The sequence below is a fragment of the Nicotiana tabacum genome, chromosome 22 (assembly GCF_000715075.1).
Source record: "Nicotiana tabacum cultivar K326 chromosome 22, ASM71507v2, whole genome shotgun sequence".
In the NCBI taxonomy this organism is placed as follows: domain Eukaryota; kingdom Viridiplantae; phylum Streptophyta; class Magnoliopsida; order Solanales; family Solanaceae; genus Nicotiana; species Nicotiana tabacum.
In genome coordinates, this window is record NC_134101.1 from 196449522 (window position 1) to 196455859 (window position 6338).

Consider the following 6338-nt stretch of genomic DNA (forward strand, 5'->3'; position numbering starts at 1 on the left):
TTCAGCCTAGGTCCGAAATTTTTACCTATTTTCCATTTCCTAATTTTACTCCTAATTATTAAATTCCTACTTTTAATTATAAAAACAAAATTACCCTTACAAAAAATATTAATTACCTTTTAACAACTATTAACATATAGACAAAACATTAATCACACAATGACATAATTAAATGACCAACATAAGGTAAATGCATATTTTTGTGATTTTCTTTTAATTATCTTTTAAATGCATAATTAAATCCTAGATATGCACGTAGCATGTATTTTTATTTTACTTTCGTTTAATTATAACAAAGCAAATATTTACGGACAAAACACAAACAATTAATAAACGCCACATAAATTCTAAAAATTGCATACTGAGAGAATTTTGTTTTATTTTTTATTTATTTTAGAGTATTTTTCGTGAGGCAAAAATCACGTGCTCACAGCGAGTTTTGGTTAAGGATTGTGGTATTATGGCGAGGAGAAGTATCAATTTGAAGGTAATTCGGGAGGAACTCAGAGAATTAGGACAACTTGGTAATAGGTTTGATCAGCACGGTAATGGGTATGATCGGTTCTTTGGGTACTTATGATGTGGTAGGTTTCTACAGGTGTTTCGTGGCAATACTCTTGGGTTTTTGGTGACCTGCGTGGCTTGGTTAAGTTAGTGAGATTTAGTTCTGATGGCTTGATTATGTGCAAATAGGTTTCGAAGAGTTCTCAGTGGTTTCTACCACAGTTTGACGAGTATATTTCCTACTGGCATGAGGAGTTGGCTACAAAGTTTGCATGTTTAAGATAGGATTCAATTAGGAGTTTTCAAGACCCTCATGGATAATGGAATGTAGTTTTAAAACTTGCTTGGATAACAAGACTTAGCATAAGACATACCTTCAGAAGACATAATTTAGCTTTAAAATTGTCATTTAAATAGGAGTTGTTAGGATCCTCCTGGATAACGGGATCTAGCTTTCAAATTCTTGATAATGTTTGGTAACATGATTCAATTTAACACTCACAGATGCGCCCAGCTACCAAATTGGGGCAGAAAATTTCCATTGTTTTGTCTATTTTGTTGAAATCAAGTACCCACTTGGAGAACAGGGATAAGCAGTTCGAGTTCAACAATCAGGCGCCCACCTAGAGAGTACGGGAATACAATTCAAGTTCAGCAATCAGGCGCCCACCTGGAGAGCACGGGAATACAATTGAAGTTCAGCAGTCAAGCGCCCACCTGGAGAGCACGGGAATACAATTCAAGTTCAGCAGTCAGGCGCCCACCTGGAGAGCACGGGAATACAATTCAAGTTCAGCAGTTAGGCGCCCACCTAGAGAGCACGAGAATACAATTCAAGTTCAGCAGTCAGGCGCCCACCTGGAGAGCACGGGAATACAATTCAAGTTCAGCAGTCAGGTGCCCACGTGGAGAGCACGGGAATATAATTCAAGTTCAGCAGTCAGGCGCCCACCTGGAGAGCATGGGAATACAGTTCAAGTTCAGCAATCAGGCGCCCATCTGGAGAGCACGGGAATACAGTTCAAGTTCAGCAATCAGGCGCCCACCTGGAGAGCACGGGAATACAGTTCAACTTCAGCAATCAGGAGCCCACCTGGAGAACAAAGCAATTCAAGCGTCGGTAATCAGGAGCCCACTTGGAGAACAAAGCAATAATTCAAGTGTTGGTAATCAGAAACCCACCTGAAGAACGAAGGGAAAGCAGCAATGTTCGAATGAAGACGTTCAAGTTCAGCAATCAAGCGTCCACCTAGAGAAAAAGGAAAGTATCTCAGATTACAATTCAAGTCAGCAACAAAGGAATTTCACGTGGAGAGTACGGGTCGACAAAAAAACAGGAACTGCAAGATCAAGTTTGAAGATATAGATAGGATTCTTGTAATGCATAGATCATAGTTTAATCTAGCTTCTTTTATTTTGTCATGGTGTAATAAGGAGTTCAGTAAGCAGTAGCAGTAGCAGCAATAGTGAAATCACAGCTTCACGGTAGTCACAGCTACCGAAACTTCCTGAACTACACTGACCTGATTCCTTTATAGCCAAGGATATGTAGGCAACATCGGAAGCAGGGTGCGATCAAACCTTTCAAAAATGCTTCCCACGGAGTATTCAAACGAGCAAAAATCGCTCGTATCCACTCACTTTATCTTTGCACGAAAACTCTTCGTGTTTCCGAGCAAAGAGGGGCAGCTGTGAGCACGTGATTTTTGTCCTATATGAATTACTCCCACAAATTCAAAATAAAATAATTTTTCCATTATTTGCAATTTTGTGGATTTTTGTGGCATTTTCTGTCAATTGTTTGCATTTTGTCTATGCATTTTTACTTTAATTAAATAAAAAATACCAAAATATCATGCATTGCATTTAGAATCTGTGTTTACATTTTTAGAATTAACCAGTAATTATTTGTCATATAGAAATTCGAAAATCACAAAAAATAGCTCATTTTTACATTTTTTGTTTTTTAATTTTTAGCTTATTGATTTTTCTCTTTTATAGAATTAAGTATTATTTTTAATTTTTATAATTAGCTAATTAGTTTAATTTCACACTTTTGGATAATTTAAGATTTTTAATTTGTAGGATTTTAATTAAAAGAAAAGGAAATATTAGAAAATAAAAGAAAGAATTGAAAAAAAAGGGTTTGTCTTGTAAAATTAGGCCAATTCCTAAAGGCTCAAATTAATTTTAAACTCCAACCCAATTCCAATACCACTATCCGAATACCCATTCCCCTTTACCCTACCCCTACATATAAAATATAATTAGGAAACCTAAAGGGGGAGAAAAAAAAATCCATTAGATCCTTCGCCTAGAGAGAGAAACGGCGCACCTCCCCCTCTTTCTTCTTCTTCATTTTTTTTTTTCAAAATCATACACACGACTTACACACAGTAACAACTAAATTCAAAGCTAGAAATCTTCAACTAGAAGTCCGAAAAAGAATCAAAAAAAAAAAAAGTAAAGAAAGATGAGCGAGGATTTTGAAGTTAAAGAATGGTAGGATTCAATTGGGACTCTCAAAGGTTTTTAATCAATGTGTGTTCATCATGAAATTTCCGGGTTCCAAAGAGTAATTCGAGTGCAAAGCCTCTGAAGATTGCTGTTTGTTATTGTTCCTGTTCTGCTGTTCATCATGCTCTGTTTGTACTCGGCTCTTGTTTAAAGCCTGCTTAGCTACTCTCAAGCCTTTATTTGGCAAGCATCTCAGTTTCAGTTGCAAGTCTAGGTACATACCTCTTCACTTGTATCTTTAGTTCTGATTTATGTTGAAGTGTGAGTTTTCTTTCCCTTTTCTTTTCTTGGAAATTAATTGCTGCAGTGTTTAAGTTTACTGTTTGGTTAGTTTAGAACACAAATTAATTGTTTAGCCTCAATATGGTAACTGCACAAAATTTCATTGTTTTGCCTATTAAGGAGAGATTGTTAGCAGTGTTTTTGTGACTAAAAATATGTTGAACCCCACATGTTTTGGCTAAAATTTGATTTGTGTATCACATCAGTAGTTATATGCTGTTAAATTCGAAATTGAATTGTTGAAATATGGGTGTTTCCTTTGTGTGCTAAAAATGCAGATTAGTTTGAGATGCCAGGACTAAATGAGATTCCATTTTGAAACAAAGGAAAATGGCCTTTTTTTTATGGAATATGCATTTGTGCAAAGTTGAATAGCTACAAGTTAAAAACAGAACTTTCGAAGATACATATAGAGGACTTTCATTTCTAATTAGAGCATGAATGTTGTCCTTAATTGATTTTAGAGACCATTGATGTATTTTATAATTCTTGTGTGGATGAATTTGAACCCAAAGATAATTGTAGTGTATTGAGAGATCATTTGCTTAATGTAGAATTACGGTGTTAAATTGGTCATTTAAATTGTACTATACGGTGAGTATGATATAAACATATGGATTTACTGTAGGCAACACATAGGCTTATGGGTATAGAGTCATGTTAATTGGAGTTCATGAACTCTAATCTTAAAACCAAGCTTTTGGGCCTCTTCAATATGGATTCATAAGCCCAGATGTAGGCAGACAAGACTAAATTAACCCCCCCCCCCCCTCACGATTTAATTGTTATGTCAAATCAAAAACTTAGCCAGCAAAATTAAAGCATGTTAGCTGGAGATTTGGATGTTGGCTTCTTTCAATTTCTAGGAGTCAATTGTCATCTTAGAATATGAACGTTATCTTCGCATCGACCCAGCAAGGTTTGGTTCCAACAAGCTCATTTCCATAATATGATGCTCTCATATAATCCAAAATTAATTTAGGAAATAATTGATGAATATCGTAGTGTGCTTTAGGTGCGCTATCGAAATTGATTTTCTTTTATTTATTAAATTTGGGTGTGCATTTCATGTGACGCAATTTCAATTCTTAACAACATTAAATAAAACGTGTCGCGAACCGCGGATGCAATTCATGTGGCGTGGTTTAAGGCGTGTTTTAAATAACGTTGAATCTTCCTAAAAGCGGTTTTCAAAAGTTAAAATGCACACAGGTTTAAACATGTTTTAAAATCAGATAATAGACCAATTATAATAGTTGAGCAACCGTGCTAGAATCACGAAACTCGGGAATGCCTAACACCTTCTCCCGGGTTAACAAAGTTCCTTACCCGGATTTCTGTGTTCGCGGACTGTAAAACAGAGTCAATCTTTCCTCGATTCGGGATTTGAATCGGTGACTTGGGACACCATAAATCATCCCAAGTGGCGACTCTGAATCTAATAAATAATTCCGTTTCGATTGTCACTTAAATTGGAAAAACTCCCTTATATATCCCTCCCAGGGTGTAGGTAAAAAGGAGGTGTGACAGCATGTTATATTAATTACATTTTATGGGATCGGCTACACGCCGTAGCGATATGGCGCTTGGGCTGAAGTAGTCCCTCCGGAGTTTGCATGCACCCCATTGAGCGCAATTGATTATATATATATGGATCGGGTTGCATGCCGCAACGAGCCTTATGGCTATATGTATATGGAACAAGTTGCACACTGTAACGAACCTTATGGCTATATATATGTGGATCGGGTTATACGCCGCAACGAGTATTATACAATGCTGAGTGATTGGGTGTGCTGAGTATTGAGCACGGTAAGAGAGAAATGCGAGATAGTGAGATTGAGTACTCTGAGAGTGTAGGTACATGAGTTGATCACGGAGAGGCGTTGCATTTGACTTGCGTACTTGAGATACATGCATAGAGATGCATTTCCTTCTACTGCCCGATTTTGGTGACATTCATGCTTTTACCTGTATCTTCACATGTAGGCATAGAGATGTACTTTCGTCATGCTATCTGAAAATAAAACATTTACCTGTTGAAAGGTTTTTGTAAAAAGATACAGTTTTCAAACTTACTCATATTTTCGACTATTTCGATAAAGGATTTGGGTTTTCACTGATATACTTGAAAAGCGGAATTATTTTCGAGAATTCTGAATAAGCTGCGCAATTTGAATTTCGAGTTATTTCTTTTATTATTTGCTTTACATTGTTATGAACTGCTGTTGGTTATTGGTGTTGGACCCGACCTATGTTCCAGCTCGTCACTACTTGCAACTCAAGGTTATGTTTGTTATTTATTGAGTACATGAGGTTGGTTGTACTCATACTACGCTTTTGCACCTTGCGTGCAGGTGTTGACTGATGATGTTGCTGTGTTCGATGGGAGCTGGACTTGAAGACGTACATGCGTTCCAGTTGTAGCTGCCTCTTGTTCATGGTAGCCTTAGATTCATAGAACTCTGTTTATGTACTTTCCAGACATATGTTGTATTTACTTCATACTAGCTTTATAAACTCTATTCTTAGAAGCTCATGATTTGTACTACCAGTCCTTGGGAAATGTATCAGATTCAAATATTTTTTTACTTAATTGCTTCGTTAATGTTATTGAAATTGGATAATTATTAGTTGGATTACCTAGCGGGTTGGGTTAGGTGCCATAACAACTAGTGAATTTTGAGTCGCGACAATTCTAAAGAGAGAGAGCCAAAAATGAATCTTTTGTGTATAATTCTTCTTAATGTTGAAACCAACTAATAAAATGCAAGCAAGTTCCTAATTCATATAGATATAGGAGAATCATATAAATTATCATACTTGCATATTCATTGTTTGAGTCTCCATTAATTATTTCAATCATATCCCATTATACAATCATATGTTTCATGCTGGGTTGAGTAAAAGTAATGAGATTTCATACTAAGAATAGTTACTATTTTCATAAGAAACTGTCATTTGTCTGATGAGAAATAAAAAGGAATATTGAGAGTTTGACTGGCTAAAACTAAAACAGCTACTTTCAAAATACA

At 36.2% G+C, this 6338-nt stretch overlaps 1 long non-coding RNA gene across 1 annotated transcript; it reads left to right on the top strand.

Annotated features, from left to right (window-relative positions):
- Nucleotides 1–2786: 2786 nt before the first annotated feature.
- On the top strand, nt 2787–5933 carry LOC107791798 (uncharacterized). The gene is made up of 2 exons (XR_012705500.1): nt 2787–3235; nt 5661–5933. It is a non-coding gene; the product is annotated as an uncharacterized LOC107791798 (long non-coding RNA).
- Nucleotides 5934–6338: the final 405 nt, after the last annotated feature.